Source organism: Callithrix jacchus, chromosome 17 (assembly GCF_049354715.1).
Source record: "Callithrix jacchus isolate 240 chromosome 17, calJac240_pri, whole genome shotgun sequence".
NCBI classification, from domain to species: domain Eukaryota; kingdom Metazoa; phylum Chordata; class Mammalia; order Primates; family Cebidae; genus Callithrix; species Callithrix jacchus.
This window is the reverse complement of record NC_133518.1, coordinates 6,668,050-6,690,725: the sequence shown is the minus strand read 5'-3', so window position 1 is coordinate 6,690,725 and position 22,676 is coordinate 6,668,050. Positions and strand designations below refer to the sequence as shown.

Genomic DNA, 22,676 nt, shown 5'->3' with positions numbered 1-22,676 from the left:
CCCAGCCTGGCCTTTTTGCCTTGCCTTGCCTGACCTTGTCTTTTGGACTGGCCTGGCCTGGTCTTACTTTTTGGCCTTTCCTGGTCTGTCCTTCCCTTTTGGTCTGGTCAGGAGTTTTGGCCTTTTCTTTCCTTTTGGTCTGGCCTGGCCTTTGGCCTGCCTTTTTGGCCTGGTCTTGCCTTTTGGCCTGGTTTTGCCTTTTAGCCTGGCCTTTTGGCCTGGCATTTTGGCTTGGTCTTTGGCTTTGCCAGGTCAAGCCAAAAGGTAAGGTCAGGCCAGACCAGGCCAAAAGGTAAGGAAGGCCAAAAGACCAGGTCAGGACAAAAGGCCAGGCTAAAAGGCCAGGCCAGACCAAAAGGTAAGGCCTGGCCAAAAGTCCAGACCAGGCCAAAAAGCCAGGCCAAAGACCAGGCCAAACCAAAAGGTAAGGCAAGGCCAAAAGTGCAGGCCAGACCAAAAGGCCATGCTAAAAGGCAAGGCTAGACCAGGAAAGGCCAAATGGAAAGGCCAGACCAGGCTAGGAAAAAAGGTAATGCCAGGCCAAAAGGCCAGGCCAAAAGGCCAGGCCAAAAGGTGAGGCCAGGTCTGGCATGGAAAAAAGGCAATGCCAGACCAAAAGGCCAAACCAAAATGCAAGACCAGGACAAAAGACTACGCCATAAGGCCAGGCCAGGCCAAAAGACCAGACCAAAAGGCAATGTCTGACCAGACAGGGCCAAAAGGCCAGGTCAAAGGGCAAGGGCAAACCAAGAGGCCAGGGTAAACTGCCAGCCTCCCAATGTGCTGAGATTATAGGCATGAGCCACTGTGCCTGATCTTTGAAAATGGTTTTGACCAACTAGACTCCTGAAAAAGTCTCAGGACCCTCCAGGGACCTGTGGACTATGCTTTGACAATCACAAAGCATAGGCTCAATCAGAGTTCAAATTACCCTCCCCTACAGTAGGGTTGCAGTATGGTGTTTAGAAAATCCCAAGAGACATTGAATCATAGCAACATGATTCAACTCTAGTTTCTGTCTGACCCGTGGCAGATTGTTCCTCAAAGTCTGAAAACCATAGTTACTCCTGTCTGCTAGCTGGATTAGGATATTAAGGAGACGATGAAGAGATTATGGGCTAATTCACACAAAGTGCTCACTGAAACGAGGGACATTTATCATTAAACAGTATTAGTGTTTAGGAACTCTGCGTTTCGGGAGGTTCCGGGACCCTTGCCTTTCAGGGGTTCTGCGTGACTTCAGGAAGCCTCCAACCTCCAATCAGCCTTTCCATTTGTTTTAGGCTATTTCAGAGTCCCTGTGCAGATGGAAGAACATTTTCAGCTTTGAAGATAGGAGGGGGAGCAAGGCTGAAAGGACAGCAGGAGGAGGAGGGGAAGGTCAGGCAGGTAGACGACCTTACATCAGAAATAGGGCAGTGAGATGAAGCCTGGGTTGGTTCCCCTCTTTCCTTTACTCAGTGCACAAAGCTGGGGTCTTTGTCTTCAGCCAAAGCACACAAGGATCCCGTCCACTGGTTGGGCTTCTCATGGGATATAAAACGTTCTCAAACCCATTACCTCAAAGAACCCTAACACACTTCTATAAGGTAAGTAGGTCAGTGATTACCACCCTACAGGGCAATGAGGAAACTGACACATAGAAAAGGGAAATCAGAAGCAGGTATGTGGAGGCGCCAAGATTCAAATTTAAGTCTTTAGACAAAGATCAGCTTTCTTTCTATTGTATCTCCTTAGGCCCTTCCTCTTGAGGTGAGTTTTCAAGGCCATGCTGCAGTTTTCTCTTTCTTATTTATAAATAACTTACTAAAGCCCGACTTAAAGGCAAGCAGGTGGGCAGCAGTGGGATGAGGCATAGTATAAAGTTGACAAGCATGCACTTGGAGTCACATCATCTGGATTTAAATCCTGACCTTTATGACTTCTTTATGTGTAAAATGGAGGACAGTAACAATACCTGCCTATAGAATTGTTGTAAATATTACATTATTTTTAAATTTAATTTAATTTAATTAATTTATTTTTGAGACAGAGTCTCACTTTGTCACCCAGGCTGGAGAGCAGTGGCACAATCTTGACTGACTGCAACCTCTGCCTCCCGGGTTCAAGGTATTTTCCCTAGTAAGCAATTTTCATCCTGAGTAGCTGGGATTACAGGCACTCAGCACCATGCCCAGCTAATTTTTGTATTTTTAGTAGAGATTGGGTTTCCCCATGTTGGCCAGGCTGGTCTCAAACTGCTGACCTCAGGTGATCTGCCTGCCTTGGCCTCCCAAAGTGCTGGGATTACAGGTGTGAGCCACTGTGGCCAGCCTAAGATTACATTAGATCTACATGTAAAGTGCTCACATAGCATGAGCCACAATTGAAATGTTAAATCCAGCCAGTTGCTGTGGTAAACACCTCTAGACCCAGTAGGGAAGCCGAGGCAGGAGGACTGCTGGAGCCTGAAAGTTCGAGGCTATAGTGTGCCAATATCTGGTCTGTGAATAGCCACTCATTCCAATCCACCTTAGCTATTATGAAAATGAGAAGGTGCGAAGAGTGTGATTTCATGGGCATAGAGAAAGTTCTCCCATGTCCCAAATACTGGTTGAAGATTCAATTCAAGATGACTTACACCAGATTAAAAGGCAAACACGATGATATTCTGTCTAAAAAGAGGCCCAAAATTACATGCCATCGCCTTTACTCTCCCATTGTGAACTCCTGGGGAGCTGTGGGATTGGCTGAGTGGATGCTGCCTGCCTATTATCAGAACTCTTTGCCCTGTGCCATCTCATTGGGAGCTAGGTAGCCTATGGGTGGGATGTCCTGGAGTCAGGTGCTAGCTTCAGTTAAATCAGAGGCCACCCACCTGTGGAAATTCATCCTATGGCTTTTCACGGAGCAGGGGCGTTTCCCTGCACCGGGTCTTGGTGGCTGATGAGAAAACCTTAGTTTTTGAGACAATGAGAAAAACTGGTTTGAAAGTCCTTTTATTTTTTTTTTCCTTAATTTTTAAAGTTTAAGGTTGGGCACTGTGGCTCACACCTGTAATCTCAGCACTTTTGGAGGCCAAGGCAGATGGATCATTGGAACTCAGGAATTCAAGACCAGCCTGGGCAACATAGTGAGACCTGCCCTCCATCTCTATTAAAAATACAAAGATTAGCCAGGTGTGGTGGTGCACGACTGTAGTCCTAGCTTCTCAGGAGGCTAAGGTAGGAGGATGGCTTGAGCCCCGGGAGGCAGAGGTGTCAGTGAGCAGAGATCAAGCCACTGCACTCCAGCCTGGGTAACAGAGTGAGATATTGTCTCTCTCTTTTTTTGTTTGTTTATTTGTTTTGTTTTGTTCTTTTGAGGAAGAGTCTCATTCTATCTCCCAGGCTGGAGTGCAGTGGTGGGATGTCCACTCACTGCAACCTTTGCCTCCAGGGTTCAAGTGATTCTCCTGACTCAGCCTCTGGAGTAGCTGGGCTTACAGGTGTACACCACCACACCCGGCTAATTTTTTGTAATTTTGGTAGTGACGGGGTCTCACCATGCTGGCCAGGCTGGTTCTCAAACTCTTGACCTCGTGATCTGCTCACTTCTGCTTCCCAAAGTGCTGGGATTACAGGCATGAGCCACCGCGCGCCTGGCTGAGACCTTGTCTCAAAATAAAATAAAATAAAATATAAAAAATAAAATGAAAACTTTAAGTCATTCATCAATTTTGTGTATTTACTATTTCTTTTCCCATTCCATAAAGTCTGCAGTCATACAACAGAAAGGAAAATCAAGACAGCCACATATAAATAAAGGTGCAAAGTCGAGGCAAGAGTGGACCTTAAGGGGCAAGAGGAGTTCATCGCTGAGCTTCTCATATAGAGCTGGGCTTTCTGGAAGCCAGAGTGAAAAGAGAGACACAATCAGCTGCATAACAGTTATCAGAAAATAGGAAGCACACCGTTTTTTCTCATACTAAAGCAAGGGCTTTCCAAGCTTTGAATTCTAAAGTAATTTCTTTTGTTCTTTCTTTTTTCTTGCTCTCATGCTTAGGTTGGAGATGCAGTGGCACAATCAGGGCTCACTGCAAACTCTGCCTCCCAAGCTCAAGCCATCCTCTCCCTCAGCCTCCCAAATAGCTGGAACTACAGGCGTGCACCACTACGCCTGGCCAGTTGTTTGGCATGATTTGTAGAGACGGGATTTTGTCATGTTGCCTAGGCTAGTCTCGAACTCCAGAGCTCCAGCAATCTGCCCGCCTCGGCCTCCTATAGTTCTGGGATTTCAGGCATGAGCCACTGTGCCTGGACTAAAGTAATTTCTTACTTGAGATTTTATTTCAGGCTACTGTGTCATGAACTGGGCAGGACAGCCTGGTGGGTGAGAACACAGTGTTTTTTTATTTTTTTGTCTGCTGGTTTGGGTTTGGATTTTGTTTTAATATGAGCAATTTATTCTGTGCTTCACTTTCTTCATCTGTAACATGGAGATAACGGTGTCTACCTATTAGAGTTGTGAAGATTCAACTAGTTGAGTTGTAGAAATAAATGGTAGCTGTTAGTTTTTTTGTTTCTGTTTTTTTTTTGTTTTTGTTTTTGTTTTTTGTGACAGTCTTGCTCTGTTGCCCAAGCTGGAGTGCTGTGGTGCAACCTCAGCTCACTGCAACCTCTGCCTCCTGGGTTCAGGCAATTCTCCTGCCTCAGCCTCCTGAGTAGCTGGGATTACAGGCTCCTGACACCACATCCCGCTAATTTTTGTATATTTAGTAGAGACAGGGTTTCACCAAGTTGGCCAGGCTGGTCTCTAAAACCTGACCTCAGCTGATCCACCTGTCCTGGCCTTTCAAAGTGCTGGGATTCCAGGTGTGAGCCACAGCACCCAGCCAGCTGTTAATAGAGAAATTCGACTGCCTACTACTTACCTGCACAGTTAGGTGCTGGGGAAATAGTGATGAACAAGACAAACAAGATCCTTATCTTCAAGTAGCTTTAACATTCTAGGGGAGGAAAAAGACAATAAAGGTTGAAAATAAATTTCAGAAAGTGCAATGGAAAAAACTTTATAACAAATGCAGGAATAGATTTCATTTGACTAGTTCTTCCAGTTGCCAGAAAAGTCAAGGCTAGAATGTTAAAATTCAACTCAGAGGAGGAAGATCTGTTAGGGCCTAAGGTAATGCAATCCTGGTTTGTGGAATTCTGCAGGCTAGTGTGGGTAGTTTACAATTTTGTTTTTGTTTTTGTTTTTAATTTTGTTTGAAAAGTCACTTCTTCCTGCTGAGCTTTTGATTAGGAGCTGAAGTTGAATCAGTTTGAAATTGTATTCTGGACTGAGCACGGTGGCTCATGCCTGTAATCCCAGCACTTTTGGAGGCCGAAGTGGGGAATTGCTTGAGCCCAGGAGTTCCAGACCAGCCTGGACAAAATGGCAGAAACTTCATCTCTACAAAAAATACAAAAGTTACCTGGGCATGATGTTGTGTGCCTGTAGTCCCTGCTACTCAGGAGGCTGAGGTGGGAGGATCGATTGAGCCCAGGAGAGGGGGTTGCAGCGAACCAGGTGCCACTGCAATCCAGCCTGGGTGACAGAGCCAGACTCTGTCTAGAAAAAAAAAAAAAAAAAGAAAGAAAGAAAAGAAAAGTAGTATTCTGAATACAACTTCTAAAACACTATATTTACTTACATTATATTAAACTTGTTTTACCATGATCAAAATGGTAGGTGAAAGATGCCAGAACTTTTCTATCAGGTAAGTAGAGTAAGCCATGTCTTGCCCAGGGTTAGAGAGCTTGGAAAAGATCCCTCCTAAATAAACCTGTAGGATCACCTTTGGCTTTCTTCCAGCTTTTTTTGGTCATCGCTTTACCTCCGCCCATTTCCCATCTGTCTAGCCCATCTTTCTCCGCTGGGCTTTTTTTTCTTTTTCTTTTCTTTTTTTTTTTTTTTTGAGACGGAGTTTTGCTCTTGTTACCCAGGCTGGAGTGCAATGGCGCGATCTCGGCTCACCGCAACCTCCGCCTCCTGGGTTCAGGCAATTCTCCTGCCTCAGCCTCCTGAGTAGCTGGGACTACAGGCACGCGCCACCGTGCCCAGGTAATTTTTTGTATTTTTAGTAGGGACGGGGTTTCTCCATGTTGACCAGGATGGTCTCGATCTCTTGACCTCGTGATCCACCCGCCTCGGCCTCCCAAAGTGCTGGGATTTCAGGTGTGAGCCACCGCGCCCGGCCCGCGCCCGGCCTTTCACTGGGCTTTTTTGCTAGCCTCTGCCTAGCCGCGGGTATTAGTCTGGACTGCAGTCCCGCCCATCTCCTGGGGCGTGACCACCTGTCCAGTCCCCGCCCCCGTCCAACAGGGGAGACCCGCCTCCTTTCCCGGACACCCCCCGCTCAGCGCCCTAGCGTGCGCGCGCGTCCCCGCTTGTCGCCGGGCTCCGCGTCGAGAGCGCGCTCTGTGCGGCTGCGGCCGCCAGGTTGTTGTGGTTGTGAGAAGGCGGCGGCGGCGGCGGCGGCGGCTGCGGAGTAGCTGCGGGATGAGACGCCCCAGCGGCTCAGGTGCTGCTCCGCGCCGGCTCTGGCAGGGAGCCTGGTGGGGTGGCGGAGGAGGAGGCCGTGCCGTGGCGGACCTCGCCGTGTCGCGCTGCCCGGTAAGAAGCCCACCCCGTCCCCTGTCTCCTCGGGAGGTGAAGAGGCTGGAGGAGGGGCCGGCCTCGGCCTTGGCCCGGGCCAGGCGGCTGTCACCCTCGGAGGAGGCAGTGGCCTGGAAGGGCTGGGGACCGCGTGCGGGGCCCGGGGAGGGGCGTCCCGGGCCATCGCCGCCGCCAGGGGGTGGCGCTGGGAGAGGGAGTGGAAATGGGAGCTCAGCGGCCAGCTCGGCCGGACCCTAGGTGCGGGGAAGGCGGGGTCTCGGGCTCTGGCTGCCCTCCCGGACCTGTCGGAGATGGGCCCGTGCGGCTCCGGGTGTGGGACGTGCCCCAGGAGCGCCCGGGGTTATTCCCACGGACTCCCGGGAGGTGAGTGTGTGCCCTTCGCCCCCTGCCGGGTCTGTGGGGCTCCGTCGTTGCCAGAGACTGGAGGTCGGGGGTCACGGGAGCCCCGGGGCGCATGGCGCAGGCCTGGGCCTTGTGGAAAGGAGGAGTGACCGCCTGATGGTGCAGCAGGACCTCCTCCTGACCTGGTAGTACTTAGGTGGGAAGGATGCTGGGACAGTTTGCGCAGCTCAGGGAACACTGGTCGGACTGCTCCGCAATCGTTTACAGTGTTATTTCTCGGGGAGACATTTTGCTTGTTGTATGGCATTTCCGGACCCATAAGATTATATTGTCGGTAGTAGTTGGGACTGGAAAACTTAATGTCGAAATTAAGGGGCAGAGTTTATGGTCACATTAATAGACTCCCCTGGAGTTTGATAATCTCACTTGTGAGTTTTGCACATGGATTACTTTTAGGTATTGATATTCAAATTCAAATGTCCTTTCCAGACCCAGCCCTAAATTCTTACTGTTCTAGTATCTTGATATCCACTTTGTTTTCTGACATCTTTTTTTTTTTTTTTGAGACGGAGTCTTGCTCTGTCACCCAGGCTGGAGTGCAGTGTGGCAAGATCTCGGCTCGCTGCAACCTCCGCCTCCCTGGTTCAAGCGATTCTTCTGCCACAGCCTCCCAAGTACCTGGGACTACAGGTGAGCACTACCATGCCCGGCTAATTTTTGTATTTTTAGTAGAGATGGGGTTTCACTATATTGGCCAGGCTGATTTCGAACTCCTGACCTCGTGATCCGCCTGCCTTGGCCTCCCAGTGTTGAGATTACAGGCGTGAGCCCCCCACACCCTGCCTGTGACATCTGTTTTTTCACAACCAAACCAAACCAAACCAAACCCCAAAACCATATACTTTCCTAGTTGAGGTTCAACTTTCTCATATGTGGATGATACCATGAGAGGCCTGGGTTGAATTATAGGAGATGATTTTTCTTTAATGTCAAATGTCCACGGAGAGGTGGTGGGGACCATACCCTTTAAGATTCAGGGCTGTTCAGTAGGACAGGAGACATTGATGGGATGCAGAAAGTTTTCCCTCTATAGGGCCTGTGACTTGGGTAGGCTAGAAGAGCTTACAGAATGATATATATATATATATTTTTTGAGACAGAGTCTTGCTCTGCTGCCCAGTCTGAAGTGCAGTAGTGTGATCTCTGATCACTGCAACCTCCGCCTCCCCGGTTCTAGCAATCTTCCCACCTCAGCCTCCCAAGCAGATGGGATTACAAGTGTGGGATACCACGGCCGGCTAATTTTTGTATTTTTAGTAGAGACCGGAGTTTCACCATGTTGGCCTTGCTGGTCTGGAATTCCTGACCTCAAGTGATTTGCCTGCCTTGGCCTTCCAAAGTGTTGAAAGAACAGACATGAGCCCCCAGCCAGAATGAGGCTGTTTTGAGACCCAGTATAGTATGTGATATTAAACTAAATTTGGAGGATTCTAGAATTTTAGATTGGCTGCCTATGAAGACCTCTTTTGGCTCCAATTACTCCCTCATTTTCAAGTGACTCAGAGAACTTCAAGTGACCAGCACAGTGGTACAGCCCTGCTTGTAGTTAATGGCCAGCCATAAAAGAACCCAACTTTTTCAGCTCGCAGCCCAGGTTCTTCAGTGGTTGTCTAGTTTAAGGCTGATCATTAGAAATAGTATGGACTACCGAAATTCCTCGAACTTATGCAGGACCTGGTGAATTAAGATCTCTGAGGATAGGGCCTGGGAATACATCCTTACAAAGCTCCCTTGAATGATTCTGGTCAGCAAGGCATGTGAACTTTTGCTTTAGATTGGTGGGTATTCCAAAGAAGTCCCATTAATTATGACTTCTCAGGGTGCTTTTGTTTATAGATCTTTAAGGATTTAAGAGGTGGGGAAGAAGGGGACGCATGAGAAACTTAAAGAGATGCAAATTGAGCAACTTTTTTTTTTTCTTTTTGAGACCGAGTTTCACTCTTGTTACCCAGGCTGGAGTGCAATGGCACGATCTCGGCTCACTGCAACCTCTGCCTCCTGGGCTCAAGCAGTTCTCCTGCCTCAGCCTCCCGAGTATCTGGGACTACAGGTGCACACCACCATGCCCAGCTAACTTTGGTATTTTTAGTAGAGACGGGGTTTCACCTTGTTGACCAGGATGGTCTCATCTCTTGAGCTTGTGATCCACCCGCCCTGGCCTCCGAAAGTGTTGGGATTATAGGCGTGAGCCACTGTGCCCGGCCTTGAGCAACTCTTAAAATATTTATGTAGGGGAAACAGATTTGTTGCCAAAAGTTAATTTATGCACAAGAAACACACCTGATAAAATTCGAGGCTGAATTATTGGAGATATACTGTATCCAGAGATATATTGAAGAATCCAGAGGAAATAAACAGAGAAGGAGAGGGAGCAAGTAAGCTCATAAAGGGGTCCGCTGAAGATGCTTCTCAACATCATGGTTGCTCCTACAGCATCTGACTCAGATTTCTAGTGGAGGGTAGGATGGGTTTGTTAGCAGTCATCTGAGACCAGGGTTGTGAACCAGGAAGGGTTATCATGGATTGTGAAAAGTTCTTGAAATTTGCCACAGGCCATGAGGAGTGGTAAAGTCAGCTTAAAGATCTGCTGTAGTTCTAGTTAACACATTCACACCTTCTTTAGTAAAGTGGAATGCTGTGTTACCAAAGGAAGTATTCGTGTTTTAAGGGAGGTGTGGTGAAGGTCGTCATAAGTTTGGAAGAGGTGGAAGAAAAGGTTGTTATAGTTGTGTAGAGCAGTGAAGGACTTTGTAAATATCCTGTCAAATCAGAGTAGTATTTTTAGAGAGTTGTACCCAGCTGTCCATTAGAAGAGCCAGAGGCCTTGTCTGTTTTGTTCCCTGAGGTCCCCAGTACCCAGTGCAGTTATCAGCATATTCTATGCCCTCAGATATTTTTTTAGTAAGTGAACCGTATTGATATGGAAAAAAGAACAGATATGATAGCAGTGTTAGTTATTAAAAGCTAATTGATGTTTTGCATTGGTTTAAACAGCAAGTTTTTGATCAAGTAGGGCTCTGGATAAGAAATTTTCTCATTTAAAAGAAACATGATTTTTTTCTCATTAAAAGAAACATGATTCTGTGTTGGGTTCTGCTTTTAGCTTGAGCATTGTAGACATTGTACAAAAGTGCTCCAGAAATTGAATGTATGTTGCAAGTATTATGTAGAAAGAACATGCTTAGGCTGTTGTAATTCACTTAGTGTTGAAACCAAATCGGGTTTTACATTGGGAACGTCATAATTTAGTGTGAAGCCACGAGACTTGAGAATGGTTTGGGGGAGTTTGTGTAATTTATATAGTTAGTTATTTCTTTCCACCCAATTCTGTAATTTTCTATGGTGAATATATACATAAATTAATCATCAGTGAAACATTGATTTATCATATAAGATATCAGATTCACATTGGATTGAACTAGGACTCCAGGTTATTTTAGAAGCTACCAAAATTACTAACGTCATTGCTCTTTTTTTGTTTTGAGTCAGAGTCTCGCTCTGTTTCCAGGCTGGAGTGCAGTGGCACAATCTCAGCTCACTGCAACCTCCACCTCCCAGGTTCAAGCAATTCTCTTGACTCAGCCTCCCAAGTAGCTGGGATTACAGGCGTGCACCACCATGCCCAGCTAACTTTTTGTGATTTTAGTAGAAATGGGGTTTCACCATGTTAGCCAGGATGGTCTTGAGCTCTTGACTTTGTGATCCACTCGCCTCAGCCTCCCAAAGTGCCGGGATTACAGGCATGACCCATTGCACATCGCGACATTGCTATTTTTAATCTTAATTTTATGACATCATCCATACATCATGCTTTCATCTGTACTTTTGTATCTAGAAACAATATACCTTTTAAGCTCACATTTGTATCAGATATTAGAAATGAAAATTGTAGCATGAAAGTGGGTAGAACAGTAAATCCTGGGTTCGAGCCTGGGTTGTATTCTTCATTAGCTGTGTTGTGTTTGGCAAGCCACATAACCCCTCTGAGCTCCAATTCCCTCATTAGTGAAAGGAAGACAAGCAACTTCTCTACTTTTCTAACAGAGTGCCAGGGAGGATCAAATGGAATAGTGTATATGAAAAGTATTCTAAAAATGTAAGGGGTTGGTATTAGAACTCTATTTTATGTCTTGGAAGAATTGGCTTGTGAAGCAGTGACCACTGGTACATGTTTTCAAGTGCAGAATTTGCCAGTGTCACTGATAAGGCAACAGAAATTCTGCCTCTGTACTCTGCCTGGAGAAATCTTTCAGCACATGTATCCTCTTTGTAGGAATACTCACAATGTTTCAGGAACTTCAGAGGAACCTGGGATGTCTCACATTTATGCCAATATCTGTACTTGGAATAGACTTGGTAGATTCACCCATTTTCTTCTGTTGGAGCAGTGGTGGAAGGTGGTAGGTGCAAGGAGTTTAGCATGTTCTGTGTAAAGTTTTAAGGCTGTGTTTTTAAGTAGCAGGTGGCAGTGTGATAGGGTAATGAAATCAATGTTCTTACTTTAAAAAGTATTTTGAAAAACAGAATATATCGGTGCATTGCATAAAGTAAAAGTAAATATTGATTTGGGAAACTTGTTTCCTTGTAAAAGATATGTTTGTGTGTGTATACTTGGTTGCAGTGTAAAATGTATTTTTTCTTTATAAAAATTATTATTTTCATTTTTTGTAGAGACGGGTTTTTGCTACTTTGCCCACGCTGGTTTTGAACTCCTGGGCTCAAGTAGTCCTCCTGCCTCGGCCTCCCAAAGTGCTGGGATTATAGACATGAGCCACTGTCTATAAGGTTGGCTGGCCTAAAAGGTTGTTTTTTCTGTTGGGTTGTGATAAAACTTTGTTGCAGTTGTTTAGGTACATAGTGCTTGTGCAGTGTGGGTAGAATGACTGACTATAAGACAGGTATGAAACAAATGAAAAAAAGAAGAAAACTGCCAAGATGGGTTTCCTTAAAGCTATTCTGTTAGTGGTGAGATACCTCATAGTTAGTTCTAAATTGTTGATTAAATGAAGAAGCACATAAGCTTATGCTATAATAATATTCTGAAGTATCCTTTTCCCTTAAGGTTGAGTATGGAGTGCTTGGTAACCACAGAGATATTGTTTTGATGCTGATAACTCATATTCAGAATGATTCTGTTATGACAGTTGGTAGCAAGCTTTTCTGATTTCACCTATCTGGGGTCTAAATCTAATTTCTTCGGTAGTTAATACTTTTGTAACTTAGTTGCAGAAAAGGAATAGAAACTTGTTTTGTTTTCAGAATTATTCATAGATTTATAATCTGGAAAAGCGTAAGGAAATTATAAGTATATTGATAAATCATGACGTAACTGGCAAGAATTGGTATAAAGACAAGGTGGTTAACTTGAAATAGGGTTGTTATTTATTCGATGCCTATCATTTTTACATGAGATAAACCAAATATGTAATTAAGTATTTAGATTTATTCTACAAATGACACGAGAAGACACTGTTTATAACAAGTTTTAGAAGGGATATAAAACAATAATTTAAAATTTTAACTTAATCTCATTTTTTAAATTTCAAAATGAAACTCTATCTGATTATGAAAGCTATAGAACTTTTTCTCTTTTTTTTTGAAACAGAGTCTTGCTCCGTAGCCCAGGCTGGAGTGCAGTGGCATGATCTTGGCTCCCTGCAGCCTCTGCCTTCCAAGTTCAAGCGATTCTCCTGCCTCAGCCTCCTAAGTACTTGGGACTACAGGCGCGAGCCACCATGCCTGGCTAATATTTTTTATTTTTTAGTAGAGACAGGATTTCTCCTGACCTCATGATCCACCCGCCTCGGCCTCCCAAAGTGCTGGGATTACAGGCATGAGCCACTGCACCTGGCCCAGAATAAATTCTTAAGAGTAGGTTTATTAGCTGGGCATGGTGGCTCATGCCTGTAATTCCAGCAGGTTGGGAGGCCAAGGTGGGCGGATCACCTGAGATCAGGTGTTCAAGACCAGCCTGGCTAACATGGTGAAACTCCATCTCTACTAAAAATATAAAAATTAGTTGGATGTGGTGGTGGGGGTCTGTAATTCCAGCTACTTGGAAGACTGAGGTATGGAGAATCATTTGAGCCTGGGAGATGGAGGTTGCAGTGAGGTAAGATCAAGCCACTGCACTCCAGCCTGGGTAACAGAGTGAGACTCAGTCTCAAAAGAAAAAAAAAGTGGGCTTATTGGATCAGAGGGTATATGTGTTTTAAATCTGAACATACTCAAGGTGCCCTATAGATAGAATGTCTATTTGAAATTCCCATTAACAGCATAGTAGTATTCAATTCCATGTATTTCTTGCTAGTGATTTTTCATGTTTAGCTTGTTGTTGGGAGTTTAAAATAGTTTGAAACAGCTTTTCTTCTGTTTCCTTTTCAGCATCAGGACTTACCTCCATAGCTTAACTCTGGGGAGGGAGCGGACAAAAATGAAAGTTCAGTGACAAGGGAGTAGGGTAGACCAGTGGTCTTCAAACTTTTTGGTTTCTTACCCCATCACTAAAAAATTTTGAGCATTAAGCAGGTTCAGTACATGGTCCTATGGTCCCAGTTACTTGGTTGGCTGAGGCAGGAGGATTTTTGAGGCCAAGAATTCAAGGCTACGGTTCACTGTGATTGTGCTTATGAATATAGTCACTGTACTCCAGCCTGGGCAACATAGTGAGACACTGTTTCTTTAAAAAAGCAAAACAAAACTGATGGGATGGGAAGAATGAAGTTAGGAAAAAAAATTGTTACCGCTTTATGTTGCCGCTTTGAAAAAAGAGAAAAAGAAAAAAAATTGAGCATCAATTTTTTTTTGTGTGTGTGATGGAGCCTCACTTTGTTGCCCAGGCTGGAATACAGTGGTTTGATCTTGGCTCATTGCAGCCTCCGCCTCCTGGGTTCAGGCGATTCTTCTGCTTCACCTGAGTAGCTGGGACTACAGGTTTGTGCCACCATGCCCAGCTAATTTTTTTGTATTTTTAGTAGAGACGGGGTTTTACCACCTTGGCCAGGCTGGTGTCGGACTCCTGACCTTGTGATCTGCCTTGGTCTCCCAAAGTGTTGAGATTACAGGCATGAGCCACTGTACCCGGCCTTTTGAGCATTAATTCTTCATCCTTAGATATTTAATTTGCAGAGAGTAAACATAGTAACTGATTATTGTGAACTTTATAAAATGCAAACAAAAAATTAACAAGGATGATAATTAAAAATGAAGTTAAGTTGTTTTTTTTTTTTACCTTGAGGCATCTTGGGTACTCCTGGAGGTGTGTGTGTGTGTGCGTGTGTGTGTGTGTGTGCCTGTGTGTGTCTGTGTGTGTCTCCGTGTGTGTGTGTGTAGAAAATGCATATATATTTTTGAGGCTAGAGTCTTGCTCTGTTACCCGGGCTGAAGTGCAGTGGTGCAATCTTGGCTCACTGCAACCTCCATCTCCTGGGTTCATGTGATTTTTGTGCCTCAGCCACTCAAGTAGTTGGGATTACAGGTGTGTGCCACCATACCTGGCTAATTTTTGTATTTTTTTAGTAGATACAGGATTTTGCCACGTTAGCCAGGCTAGTCTGGAACTCCTGGCCTCAAGTGATCTGCCCGCATTGGCCTCCCAAAGTGCTGGGATTATAGTTGTAAGCCATCGTGCCTGGTCTCCTAGAGGTATGTTATACTTGCTTTGGCTGCTAATGCTTTAGACTCTTAAGGTTTAATATTGGGCATTTATAGATGCTTGTTTTTAGGCATTTCACTAGTTTTGCAGGTGGCCCAGTTTAGTTGGATTATGAATGCCTTTAAACTGGTTCATGTGAGGCTGGGTGCGGTGACTCATGCACTTTGGGAGGCTGAGGTGGCGGATCACAAGGTCAGGAGATCGAGACTATCCTGGCTAACATGGTGAAACTAAAATACAAAAAATTGGCCAGGTGTGGTGGCTCACACCTGTAATCCCAGCATTTTGGGAGGCAGAAGCAGGGGGAGTTTGAGAGCAGCCCGACCAACATGGAGAAACCCCCATCTCAAAAACAGACAAACAAAAAATACAAAAAAATCAACTGGGCATGGTGCCATGCACCTGTAGTCCCAGCTGCTTGGGAGGCTGAGGCAGGATAATTGCTTGAACCCGGGAGACAGAGGTTGCAGTGAGCCAAGATTGTGCCACTGCATTCCAGCCTGGTTGACAGAGTGAGATTCCATCTCAAAAAAAAAAAAAAAAAACAAGTTCCATGCTCTTGAGAGTCATATCTGCAATATCTGCAATAAGGGCAAAAATAAATTTAAAGCATCAGTTTGATAATTTTTGTATTGTTGAGGTGGCTGAATTTGAATAGGGTGAATCATAGGGTAAGAGGCAATGTAGTCTATTCCTTTTCAATATGAATAATTGATATTGTGTAGAGCATATTTTTTAAAAGTACGTTTTTGGAAAGCAGTTTGGAAGTAATATGTATCTCTCTGCTTTTAAAGAGATTAGGTCTTAGAGACTGAGTGAAGGGATGAATAATTGCTGCTTGCTCTCCTTTGCTCTCAAAGTAACACAATTAACCTTTCACTAACTCTATTTGGAATAACCTGAGCCTATAACAAACTTTCCATGATGATTCTTAGATTAAAACATAATTTTTTCTTGAATTTGAATAAGTTGCTTTTGATTTGTGGCTGCCTGCTTCTCAACCCCCATAAGTTATGAAATTAGGAAACAAGGCTTTTTGTATTAGAAAAAATTGAGTCTTTTCATCCCCGTTATGGGGAAATTAATTTCAGTTATGTCATACGGGTCATTGGCAGAGAAAGATGATATTAAAATCTTAGAGACTGTGAAAAGAGATTATGTTAAGCAACTTGAATGATTTTTTTTGCCATTTAAAAGAAATGAGATAGTTTATATTGAAGATGATTGCTGTATACAGTGCTTTGCATAAAAGGCCACATATCCCTTTTTACCTTAGGTAACATGATTTATAAGCTACTTTCACATATATCTTAGATCATCACAAGGATTTGAGATCATCATTTAATCAGCCTTGAGGCCACATGCCTAGTGTTTGACATCATATTTAAAGAGATAGACTGAAGGTTGTGCAAAAGTAGGGACTGGTGGCTGTTCCCTCCCTTACTCCCTAGCACTTCATACAGTGTCTGGTACAGAGTAAGCTATTACTGTTTATAGAATAACTGTTTAAACTCCTGCATATTTATTTACACATGTAAATAAATTATAGCATTATAAAACCAACACTTACTTTTTCCATAGTTAGATCGTTCCTTCAGCTGATGTGCACAGAAAATATTTTTGTGGAAGAAGTCATGAATTTTAGATGAACCTTTCACATACCCCTTTACTTTCTCTTAAGATACTTTAATGGTGACAAAAAATACTCTTAATGTCATTCCTTTCACTGTGTAACGCCTGTGGCAAGACTGTATATTTGTGTATATATTTGTATGTATTATATGTCTATGCATATTTGTATATACGTATTTGTTTATTAAGTGGGCTGCTATTTATAAAGAAATAATGGTCTCAAAAATGTTCCCAAAACATGGACTCCATGGTTTGCTGTGAGTGAATGAAAAAGAGCAAGTATGATTCCCTTCATCTTTGTCACTCTCTTCAGTTTCCTGTACATATGGTTGACTTACTCAGCAGTAAGTGTAACTTCTTTACACTGAAGAAAATTAGTCTTCCAAAAAACTAGTAGGCTACTTCCCCCTTGTTCTGCAGTACTTAAAATCCTGTCTGGTAAATGAATGAATATACTTTTACATATAGAGGAGACCTTGGATGTCCAGAAATGGAAATAATAGTACTGATTAATTTCTCTCTTGGTGCGATAATGTGACTTTTTTGATTCTTATTCTTTTATAGTTTCTCAGGTTTCTAAAATGAGCATGTTTTACTTTTCAATTAGCAATAATCACGCCTTGGATAAACCTCATTGGCTATGATACTGCCACTGCACAAAGCTACGTATTTTATAAGAAGGAAAACTGGTATTTTATTTTATTTTTTATTGTTTAAGATGGAGTCTCACTCTGTGACCCAGGCCGGAGTGCAGTGGTGTGATCTCAGCTCATTGCAGCCTCTGCCTCCTAGGTTCAAGTGATTCTTGTATTCAGCCTTCCAAGTAGCTGGGATTGCAGGCACAAGCTACTGCAGCTGACTAATTTTGTGTGTTTTGTTAATAGAGATGGGGTTTCACCTTGTTGGCCAGGCTGGTCATGAACCCCTGACCTCAGGTGATCACTTTACCTCCCAAAGTGCTGAAATTTACAGGTGTGAGCCACCATGCTCAGCCAAAACCTGATATTTTAAAGTCTTTATATTTCAGTGGATGTCTTGTGAAGGTTTAAGTCACAGTCACCATTGAGAAAGTGGTTGGTTAACTGGCTCCAGTTCTCAAGAGGAATGGCAGCTGTAGGAAGTAGTATGGGAGGAATGGGGCAGGTAAGCTGATTTGAACTTTATCATTGTGAACTCCACTATGACTAAAGACATTCTGGGATTTGATCACAGTTAAACACAAGAGGACTTAGCCATCCAGTTTTTCTGTTTATAAGCTGATTGAGAATGATGAAAGACACCTTAAGAAATAGCAGTTTGTATGGACTCTGTAAACACAGAACTCAGCTCGAACTCCCAAGTTCTGTATCTGCTTGTGTGTGTTGCAGTGTGTTTTAACTATCAAGTGGAGTTGTAGCAATTCAGATGGGCTATGGTTTATATTAATACATCTAATACGGATTGGAAGATATTTAGGCAAATGATTTTTATTATGACAGTAAAGACTCATTAGAGTTTTGGTGTTAATATACAGCTGGGAGTTGAGCCAGTCTAAGTTTGTATACCCATCTGGTGATATTTTAGGAAGAGCTATGCCGTATATCCTCTAGAGTTTAAGTGATTAGCGCCTGTTGGCTTTTGCTGTTTACTGCACACTTATAGTGCATTAAGTGCTTCTGTGGATGGAGAACATCATTCAAAAAGGTTAGATTTCTGGGTTAAGACATTTGTTATTATCTGGGTTTACTTTATTCTTTTAAAGACTAAGAATAGCTGGGTGAGGTGGCTCACACCTGTAATCCCAGTACTTTGGGAGGCTGAGGCGAGCAGATCTCAAGGTCAGGATTTTGAGATCAGCCTGGCCAAGATGGTAAAACCCCGTCTCTTAAAGAACAGGAAATGTAAGATTAGGCCAGACGTGGTAGCTCACGCCTATAATCTCAGCACTTTGGGAGGCCAGGATGGGCAGATGAGGTCAGGGGTTTGAGACCAGCCTGGCCAACATGGTGAAACCCTGTCTCTACCATTTTTCTAAAATAGGAAAATTAGCTGGGCTTGGTATAAAGCATCTGTTATCCCAGCTACTCAGGAGGCTGAGGCAGGAGAATTGCTTGAACTTAGGAGGCGGAGGTTGCAGTGAGCCAAGATTGTGCCACTGTACTCCAGCCTGGGTGACAGAGGGAGACTCCATCTCAAAAAAAAAAAAAAAAAAAAAAAATTTGAGGATCAGTTGAGGTAATAAATGTAGGTAGGTGCAAAATTAATCATGATTTCAGATTGCAAATTCTAAATTATTTCAACTAGGCCCAAACACATCTTTATTAATCAAAATAGGAACCATTCCAATCAACACATTTTTGCCAACGAGAAATAAGTTTGTTTATTCTTGTGGTGTAAAAATCTGTGCTTTGGAATTTGATGAACTCTTGGAAAGCGTTTTATGCATATAGCTGGTTGTGGAAGCATTTTCCCTGCAAAAATTTTTCTAGATGCTTGGAAAAGTGGTAGTCAGTTGGCGAGAGATCAGTTGAATATGATGGATGAGGCAAAACTTCGTAGCCCAGTTCATTCAACTTTTGAAGTGTTGGTTGTGCAATGTGGGGTCGGGTGTTGTTGTGGAGAAGAATTGGGCCCTTTCTGTGGACCAGTGCCGGCTGCAGGTGTTGCAGTTTTCGGTGCATCTCATCGATTTGCTGAGCATCCTTCCCAGATGTGTTGATTTTGCCAGGATTCAGAAAGCTGTAGTGGATCAGACCGGCAGCAGACCACCAAACAGTGACCATGACCTCTTTTTGTTGCAAGTTTGGCTTTGAGAAGTGCTTCGGAGTGTCTTCGTGGTCCAACCACTGAGCTGATCTTCACTGTTTTCGTGTAAAATCCACTTTTGTCTCACGTCACAATCTGATCAAAAACTGGTTTGTCATCATTACAAAGAATGAGAAGACAACACTTCAAAACAACAACTTTTTAAATTTTCTGTGAGCTCATGAGGCACCCACATATCAAGCTTTTTCACCTTTGTTTCACCATGTTGGCCAGGCTGGTCTTGAACTGACCTCAAGTGATCTGCCCATCTTGGCCCCACAAAGTGCTGGGATTACAGGGGTGAGCCACTGTACCTGGCCTATATTTGTTTTTAGACATTTAAATATGCGACCAGGCATACCGGCTCATGCCTGTAAACCTAGTACTTCGAGAGGCCGAGGCGGGCAGATCACCTGAGATTGGGAGTTCAAGACCAGTCTGACCAACATGGAGAAACTCCATCTTTACTAAAAATACAAAATTAGCCCAGCCCGGTGGTGCATGCCTGTGATCCCAGCTATTTGCGAGGCTGAGGCAACAGAATCGCTCGAACCCAGGAGGCGGAGATTGCAGTGAGCCAAAATCATGCCATTGTACTCCAGCCTGGGCAACAAGAGTGAAATTTTGTCTCAAAAAAAAATAATTAAAATACGTATACAGTTGGAGTCCCTTTTGTCATCCTCTTAGATCCTATTATGCAGAAGTTATTTATCTTTTTAGCCCATGTACTTGTATTCTTCCTACGAATATCTCTATATATTTAACATGTAGTATTATTATGTTTCAAATACATATATTTTAGAATGTGTATGATATGTATTCTATAATTTGAAAAATGACATTTATTTATGTTGATATATGTGTATTATTATTATCAATATTTTTGAAACAGAGTCTTGTTCTGTCACCCAGGCCGAAGTGCAGGGGCACAGTCTTGCCTCACTGCAACCTCTGCCTCCCAGGTGCAAGTGATTCTCAAGCCTCAGCCTCCCAAATGGCTGGGATTACAGGTATGAGCCACTGCACCTGCCTTCATTTATTTTAATAGCTGTGTAGTAGTCAGTCATATGAATGAACAGGACACAATTATAGTCTTTTATTGATAGTTGTTTTCAACAAATACACAAATGCAAAATGTTTCCTCAAATGGGGTCAAACTATTTGTATGGTTCTAAATTAGCACCATGTATTTTCTCTCTTTTTCTCCCAATGATAATAGTGTACAGGTTTGTTACACGGCTATATTGCATGAGGTTTAGGGTACAATTGATCCCACCACCCAGGTAGTAAGCATAGCACCCAGTAGGTAGTTTTGTTTAATTTTTTTGAGACAGGGTATGTCTCTGTTCCCCCAGGCTGGAGTATAGTGTTATGATCACTGGTCACTGTAGTTTTGATCTCTTGGGCTCAGCTTATCCTCCCAGCTCAGTCTCCTGGGTAGCTGGGACTATAGTGGTGGGCCACCATGCCTTGCTAATATTTTTTTTTTAATTTGAGACAGAGTCTTGCTCTATCACCAGGCTGGAGTGCAGTGGTGCAATCTCAGCTAACTGCAACTTCCGTCTTCTGGTTTCAAGCAGTTCTCTTGCCTCAGCCTCCTGAGTAGCTGGGACTACAAGCATGCACCACCATGCCCTGCTAATTGTTTTGTGTTTTCTGTACAGACTGGGTTTCTCCCTGTTACCCAGGCTGGTCTTAAACTCCTGGATTCAAACAATCTGCCCACCTCGGCCTCGCACAGTGCTGGGATTATAGGCGTGAGCCACTGTATCCAGCACCCAGTAGGTAGTTTTGAACCCTCACTTCTTCCCATCCTTTCCTCTCTGTGGTTTCCTGTATGTATTGTTCCCATGTTTACCCAGTGATTAGCTTAGGATGCTGATCTCCAGCTGCATGCATGTTGCTACAAAGGACATGATTTTGTTGTGGCTGCAGTGAACCTTTGGGTAAAGAAAATTTACAGGGTCAGGCTTGGTGGCTCATGCCTGTACTCCCAGCACTTCGGGAGGCCAAGAGATCGAGACCATCCTGGTCAACAAGGTGAAACCCCGTCTCTACTAAAAATACCAAAATTAACTGGGCATGGTGACGCGTGCCTGTAGTCCCAGCTAATCAGAAGGCTAAGGCAGGAGAATTGCCTGAACCCAGGAGGCGGAGGTTGCCGTGAGCTGAGATCGCGCCATTGCACTCCAGCCTGGGTAACAAGAGTGAAACTCCATCTTAAAAAAATGAAAGAAAATTTACAAAAATATTTCACATCCTTTTTTTTTAAATGCAAGTAAGTAGTAGTAATTTATAGTTCAGATCCACTTTATAAATGCGTCACTGGTAAAGACAATAGTTAACACACTTTATAACATTTCCTTGATGTGGCAAATTTTTCTTGTTTTGTTTTTGTTTTACGTGAGTTAATTTGGATGAGAGTTTCTTGTATTACTTACATTTATAGCATTTATCTCCAGTGGAGTTGGAGGAGCCTTCAATTCAACAAACTTGTATACATACATTCATGGGGATGACACTTAGGTTATTTAATCAGGAAACACTCATACTTGTCCACATGTAGCTGCTACATGTGGAGTTAGTCCTATTCTTTGGAAATTTCACCATGTTGCCCTCGCTGCTCTTGAACTCCTGAGCTCAAGTGATCCTCCCACTTTGGCCTCCCAGAGTGCTGGGATTACAGGCGTGAGCCACTGTGCCCAGCCAGAAATGTTATTTTAATTCTATAGTATATAGTATATGTCATTGTGATTACAGTATATGTTTATTCCATAAGCAGCAAATTGACTCCTTCCACAGTTTTAATAATTTTTCAGTTGTTTTGTCTTTAGTTTCCCAGGCAAATAATGCTGTTGTCTTTAATTACATTGTTGATTAGTTCATCCCATTTTTCATATTGATCTTTTTTTTTATGTTAAATAATACAGACTACTGTAATAATAAAAAAAGATGGGACGCCTCACCAATTTGCATGCCATCCTTGTGCTGGGACCATGCTAATCTTCTTGTGTTGTTCCAGTTTTAGTGTATTTGCTGCTGAAGCGAGCACTCTGTTTCTGTAAAGCTTCAAAAACAGACAAAACTAACAGATGGGAATGGAAATCAGAATAATGGTTATCTTTGGTGGTGAGGACAAGGGAGATTCTAGGTGTGCTAGTAATGTTCTGTGTCTCTATCTGGGTCATGATTTTATGGTTGTGTTCTGTTTATGAGACTCATTGAGTAGTAGACTTTGGAAGTGTGCACTTCTTTGTATGTATGTTATACCTCAGTTAAAAAGTTCTGCCTCTCACAGAAGTTTAGAGAACATAATCTGCTGAGTTTGTCTCCTTGTAGCTTTTGATGTAACTTTTCCACTACTTTGCTTCGTATATGAATACACTTAATGATAAGCCATTTAGCCTTTCTATTATGATATAAAACAAATATACAGAATAGTGCACAAATCAAATGTATAGCTTAACGAAATTTTAAAATTATTGAATTGGAGTTGTTTTGGGTGCATTATACCTGTGTCTTTGTTAGGAGGGAAGGAGTTGGTGGAGGGCTAAAAGTTTTGGAGAGGACAAAGTTTTAAGGAATC

General features: G+C 43.3%; 1 long non-coding RNA gene, 1 other non-coding gene and 1 pseudogene across 3 annotated transcripts in view; 1 reads left to right on the top strand and 2 right to left on the bottom strand.

The window, feature by feature from the left end:
- The first annotated feature begins 6,432 nt into the window (after positions 1 to 6,432).
- LOC128931215 (uncharacterized) overlaps positions 6,433 to 22,676 on the top strand; it is a 75,487-nt gene continuing 59,243 nt past the window's right edge. The window contains exons 1-3 of one of the 2 annotated variants that reach the window (XR_013528825.1): positions 6,433 to 6,615; positions 7,527 to 7,650; positions 20,003 to 20,100. This is a non-coding gene — a long non-coding RNA (uncharacterized LOC128931215). The remainder of the gene's footprint in view (positions 6,616 to 7,526; positions 7,651 to 20,002; positions 20,101 to 22,676) is intronic. The other variant, XR_013528824.1, reaches the window with a different exon arrangement.
- LOC128931193 (U4 spliceosomal RNA) lies at positions 16,858 to 16,970 on the bottom strand (annotated as a pseudogene).
- On the bottom strand, positions 22,037 to 22,138 carry LOC128931175 (U6 spliceosomal RNA). Its single transcript, XR_008479299.1, has one exon. It is a non-coding gene; the product is annotated as a U6 spliceosomal RNA (small nuclear RNA).